At 33.0% G+C, this 6,958-nt stretch overlaps 1 long non-coding RNA gene across 1 annotated transcript; it reads right to left on the bottom strand.

Annotated features, from left to right (window-relative positions):
* Positions 1–228: 228 nt before the first annotated feature.
* Positions 229–2,686, bottom strand: LOC128281777 (uncharacterized). The gene is made up of 2 exons (XR_008272044.1): positions 2,620–2,686; positions 229–435 (listed from the first exon to the last, which is right to left on the bottom strand). It is a non-coding gene; the product is annotated as an uncharacterized LOC128281777 (long non-coding RNA).
* Positions 2,687–6,958: the final 4,272 nt, after the last annotated feature.

Genomic DNA, 6,958 nt, shown 5'->3' with positions numbered 1-6,958 from the left:
GCCCGTGTACCAGATCGTGTGCCCTTTCAAAATGGCCTCGCACGTCCGTGTGCTAGCCGTGTAGACTCAAAATGTACCTTAAACAACAGGTTTACCGTTCCCTGCAAGCTTGGACAATAAGTAACTCAAAAATCTTTGGTTTTGTAACACCCTTCGCCCGTATCCCTCGCCGGAACAGGGTTCGAGGTGCTACCAGATTTAAACTTTTCATACACACGTATATTATCCTTTAATCGGGCTTACAAGGCCCAAAATATTCATGAGGCATTATTAAATATTTACCAATATCTTAGTCTTGTATCATTTACTTACTCAACTTTACAACCCTATACATGCCATAGACTCGAAACACTAAGATTTACTTACATCGATAGCGTAGACTTGACAATGTGATAATATCTCTGACGGCCTCCAACCCGAGCTAACCTGGCAACCCTAGGGAATATGGGAAAGAAAAGGGGAGTAAGCTTTACGCTTAGTAAGTTCATAAGAAAACAATAAGCAACTCATTAACAAGTTTTATCAATGTTTACAACATAATCACAAATTCACTACAAGTTGTCTTCTTGAGCAATAGTCACTAAATTATTTATAACTGGAGCTACAAAACTCCAAATCAATTGCCGTTAATTTTCCCTGAAAATAGACTCATATATCTTCCATCCATAAAATTTTCATAATTTTAGGTTTGGCCAATCAATACCAGATTTTTCTTAAAGTTTCCCCTGTTTCACTATTTGACTAATCTGACCACTCTTCACTACGAATCAAATTTCTCATTGTACAGAATTCAAAATATGTTCTATTTGATTTCATTTGAAACTAGACTCATTAAGGAGTCTAAGCATATAAATTTTATCTTATAAACATTTTTGTATAAATTATAATGATTTTATAAAAACAGAATAGGGGACCCCGAAGTCATTTGACTCTATCCCACGCCACTTCAAATATCTCATTATCAGCAATTCTTTTGCTTACACGGTTTCTTTTATAAGAAACTAGACTCATTAAGCTTTAATTACTTAATTTATTCAGCTTCTAACTCAACTCCAAAAATTTATGGTGATTTTCCAAAATCACATTACTGCTGCTGCCCCAAGCAGATTTATTACAAATTTACTCTTTCACACATTCTTTGCATTCACATTATTTAAACATGTATATCACCAATCAATTTCATCACATATCTATAATTTCACTCAAGCATAATCTCAATACAATACATCATGCTCAATGATTCGCACACAACCGTTCAAATTAGCAATTATAAGATGATTCCGCACATAGTCCACCCTTATCGATAATTTACGATGGTTTTGCCCTTACTCACATATATGACATAGGCATTTTCACCTATGCTTCTCATTTCACATTCATGATTCAATTCTAATCGATCTAACATGCATAAGAGTATATCACATACCTGGCCAACTTAATGCATTAAACAAATTCAATTGCCGATTTAAGACAAGGTCTCATAGTCTTAGACTTTTATCAAATCACCGGCATTTAGCCTGCTAGGTTTTAAACCCGATAATATTATTCACCAGCTTAAAGCTTACTAGGCTCAAAGCCCAAATATCACCATTATAAAGTCGTCTCATAAACAATTCATATAATATAGCATGTATACTTGTTCACTTTGCTCTATTTAATCATTCAATCACAATTTATAATTTCCCTTTGAATCATTCGATATTTTGCACACTAAGTGTCATTCTCAATATCTCGCACACTAAGTGCCATTCTCAATATTTCGTACACTGAGTACCATATTAGATTGCCCCGCACACTAAGTGCCACATTTTGCCGATATGTCGTTAGACATTAAAATATTCACGTATATACAATTTATACAATATTAAAGCATTAGAAACATCAATTTAACAATGCTTATTGCATACGAACTTACCTGGCTAAATTGTAGATACCAAAGTTCAGGGGCATTTTGGTAATTTTTTTATTTTTCTCGATTTTCCACCCGATCTTGATCTAAATTAATAATTTCATTCAGTATATTAATTTAGACATTAAAACACCTCATTTCATACAATTTGGTCAATTTTTTCATTTTTACAAAATTACCCCTAAAGTTTTACTTTTATTCATTTTAGTCCTTGAGCTCAAAACATGCAAATTAACCATTTTTAACCATAATTAAGCTTAGCCAAATGTTCATGGTATCAAAACAGTCCATAATTCACTTTATGGAAAAATTATAGTTTTGCCCTAATATTTCAACTTCTTTACAATTTAGTCCCTATATCATAAAAATGCAAATTCATGAAATTGAGTAAAATTATACTATAGACAAATATCACTAGTGTCTCTAGCAGCCCACACATTTCATTTATTTGACATTTTAACCACAAAGTTTTCACATTTATCAATTTAGCCCTTAATTGTCAATTTCACAAAAAATCACTTAACAAAAAGTGTTTAACTATCAACAAAGACTCATATTCTTCCATTAAACTTCAAAGCCCTATTATACTCATCAATGGAAAATATCAAACTATTCAATGGTTTTGCAAAATAGTCCCCTCATTAGATAGATTAAGCAACAACGATCTCGAAAATATAAAAATAATTAAAAACGGGACTAGAAATGCCTACCATGCATTAGCTGAAAGTTGGAAGCTTCTTCCATGGCTTCTCAAGCCTTCATATTCGGCTGGTAAAAGAGAATGAAAAAGATGACACCTTGATTCTTTTATTATATTCATTTTATTATTATTTTAACCAATTTACAATATTAACCTTTATACACTTTATTTATTACACCAAATGCCAAGCCATCATATCCCACTATCTCTTTAATGGGCTAATTACCAAATAAGGACTTCTACTTTTAAGTTCTATATCTATTTAATACCTTTAGGTTATAGAACACAACTTTTGCACTTTACACAATTTAGTCCTTTTTGTTTAATTAACTATCGAAACGATAAAATTATTCAACGAAACTTTAATACCATCTTATTGCCACTACGTAAATATTTATAAAAATATTTACGACTCGGTTTATAGAAACAAGATCCCGATACCTCATTTTCTAAACCCACTTGACCTTAGGGTCATACCACTTGAACTTAATAAATCGCTTATAAAACAAAAATCACAATATCAAAAACATTTTTAAAATCACAATTAACTCATAAATATTAAATATAATATTTACTAACCTACTCGTTCGGATTTGGCGGCCCCGAAACCACTGTTCCGATCAACTCTAAAAAAAGGGGCTGTTACAACTCTCCCTCCTTAGGGATTTTCGTCCCCGAAAATCTTGCCAGAGAATAAATTAGTGATTTTCTTTCACCAACCTCAACAATTTCTCACTTAGCCTCAGATTTCTCAACTTTTCAATCTCATGAGCTAAGATTAAGATCTGCTCTTTGCTATACATCATAACAAGCTGAGTTTCTACTTCTGTAAGAGATACTATAGATAAAGGATCTTATTTGTATCATCACATCATATATGTAAAAAAACACATTACGGGTCTTCTCAAGTTTTGATAATAATCTCATTCAATCCGATGAACTGCGAACTCAACTTCTCTTTATAGCTAAATCTAAAAATTCTATTCCCACTATAATACCTTTAAAAATACTCAATTTTCTAATTGAAAATTCAATGCTTTTACGTATCAAGCCCACATATATTTTCTGCAAATCTGAAACTGTTTTTAGACGGTCATGAATTACTTTCATTTCCCTTCAGTCTTTCCAATCACATCGACCCCGAAATTCTTTTTATAAAAATTCAATTCAATACAACGAAGTTCAGTAATTGCAACCATACCACACTCATACAATGCTATCTTAACATTCATCTCATAACTATTATTATTATATGCAAACTTAACCAACAATAAATGTCTTTCTCGGTTGCTTTCAAGTTCTAGAACACAGTGTTACAAAGTAATTCCATACCCAAAGCTCATAGTAGTTTATTTTAGTAACACGATATAATCCTCGTGTCCATTTGAACAATGAAAACTAGCACTCTTTTAGTACTCCCCGTACGGACAGATAATTACCACTGTGCTAGATGTCACAATTGTTGTAAAATCTCTGGATTTTTCAATACACGAACTCTATCTCGACATAACGAACAATTGTAGGTTCCAATCTAAAATTCTAAATCAGAAATCAATTTACGTTGTACCCTTTTTAACTTGTAATTCACTGACACACCTCTTAACCTCACAAATTTGCTAATTAAACATCAATTTAGTTTCTAGCTCAGCCAATAACTACTCATCATTTGATAAGATTAATCACATGATTATCGTCGTAAAACACATAAAGATTCTCGCCGAACCCCAAAGACTATAATCATTTGTCCGATTGATAATCAATCACGACTCATAATCTTTCAACAGTTCAAACCATCTTTAATTCTTGTGTCGAATAACTCTCCACCTGAGAACTGACGCTTCAATTAACAATTTCTTCAACTGTTTACCACTTTATTGATAATTATCACATCATTCAGACTTCCCAATCGCGATCTATAAGAACATTTCTCAATAAAATCGTTCTGATGGATATAATTCTGTATCATATCTTCTAGAATATGAATCATGCATTCAGAATATTCATCTATTTATCCGTGAACATTCAAACTTTATTTCCACCCTGTGGATAGATTCAGATACAAGTAACTCGATTAATCCTTCAAGCAATTAATCTAATCAAACTAGACAACTGAATCGATCTCGACTGTCAAGTAATAACTTTTCAATTATTAATCAACGAAGCTTTGAACCATCTGAAGCCACAACCATCGATAATTTAAAATCATAGTGCCATAATAAGGTCGACATCTCAACCGTATAGATATATAATGTCCCAATTATCAATAATGCATTTTGAACATAAGAGAAATTGAAATATAGTTACAGTCATTCAATAAATATTTTTCACAGATAACCATATAGAATCATATGAAAGCAGAGATACTGTAATTCTCGAATATATCACTATACTAATCTTTTTTAAGAAAGCACCCATATCAAATGACAGGTATCTCAATGATGTTTCAGAGGAAATCCAGAAGTAAAGCATCACTCATATGCACCGGAATCAACAGTAACAGAAACAATATAATCTTCATGTATACTAAGCAGATCAACAACTAGTAGGAGCAGAATACCAACATCACACAGATTTAATCGTCGATCTTTTCTTTCAATAAAATGAAATAGAATACCAGAGAAAGATATAATAATGCTGATTGTAACCCGAACAGCCCAACAATGCTTTCATATATCAATATATATAGATAACGTTCTCATATGATAAGAATTTCATCTGAAAATATACAGCTTCACATACCTCTGAGGATAATTGAACACATAGAATACCTAGAAGAGTTCTCGTAAACCATTCCACTATAATTGCTGTGCTCAAATATCTTTATAATTCAAATATGATTCTACTGTCTATCTCTGACATCACTAATTTCTCATTATCCCAACACTAACAGAGGCCAATTCGGAAGAACTTCCAGTTAATATATTCTTTAGATATCATACCTGAATATTTGGTTTCATCTAATTCAACTTTTCTTTTAACAGTGACTTTGCATATTACAAATGGCCTTCAACACGATCCAATATCTTTTCTGTTGCTGTCTTCACTTGCGGACTCATTCTCTTATCTGATCACAATACTAATCCTTCAATCACGAAACTCTGTCATTCTGCACTTGTAAGCTTATTTAAGCCATATAGTACGGATCTCATTATAATGCTTTACCAATGAGGGGGTAAGGGTTGTAAAGCCAACAATTTTAACTCTTACGTAAGCATGCACATCACACATACTATTATGAACGAACAGTTCATTACTAATTCCGTATTCTCAAACATCTAGCAATCATTTACTTATGATCACTTGGTACTTAACACATAGCTCATACGCTAAATCAAATCATAAATTCCAAATCAAAATATTCACACAACAATCATATACCCAACATCACAACTCATATACTCATATAATTATAACATTTATCAATAGCGAATATCATGCATTCGATTCATACCTTTTATGAGTTTCAACTCATCACCAACACATTTTCACTCAAACGTTTGAGTATAACATTCGTATTATCGAATTAGCTTGGTTGGAAAGCATATCGTCTTATGAAAACACACGAATAAGCTTTGAAAGCTTAGTAAGCCTTAAGCAAATAAATCATTTCAATGATTATGAAAATTCTATATCACTAATCCGAATTGAAAAATAATCTCAATTGCATATACATTCATAGTACTTTTAAGTTCATATAACCTTATTAAATAGCTTCACTTATTTATATTTACTAATAACTTATGACTATGATTTTAAATTGTGTGATAACTGTCAATTCATTCGTATGAACAAAACTTGCACATATCCAATACATACCAACCAAAACATGTCATATTTTTCCTGTTTGATTCATGGAACCACAAGGTCACATGTCAAGCACATATAGCATATATTTATCATTATTTATCACGTCTCATTTTCACATGGACTACATACATCGACCAAGTTTATTTAATATCGATGCCTTTGTCCGGACGAGGTCTTACACGAATCATAAGTGATGCGGTGTCCCGCACACGTTCTTATACACTACTTCAAATCAATGCCTTCGTCTCGGACGAGGTCTTACATGATCTCATTTCACACACTTAGTGCCCCAACAACCGATCTTGCACACACATTGCTCGATTCACGGAACTCGCACACACAAGTGCCTCAACAAGCGATCTCACACACACACGATTGCTCGGTTCGGAACTCGCACACACAATTGCCTCAACAACCGATCTCGCACACAGGTTTCGGCTACGGAACTCGCACACACGGTGCCTCAACAACCGATCTCGCACACACGATTGCTCGGTTCTACAGAACTTCGCACACACATTGCCTCAACAATCGATCTCACA

Source organism: Gossypium arboreum, chromosome 10 (assembly GCF_025698485.1).
Source record: "Gossypium arboreum isolate Shixiya-1 chromosome 10, ASM2569848v2, whole genome shotgun sequence".
Classification (NCBI taxonomy): domain Eukaryota; kingdom Viridiplantae; phylum Streptophyta; class Magnoliopsida; order Malvales; family Malvaceae; genus Gossypium; species Gossypium arboreum.
This window is presented reverse-complemented; position numbering and strand designations above follow the sequence as displayed.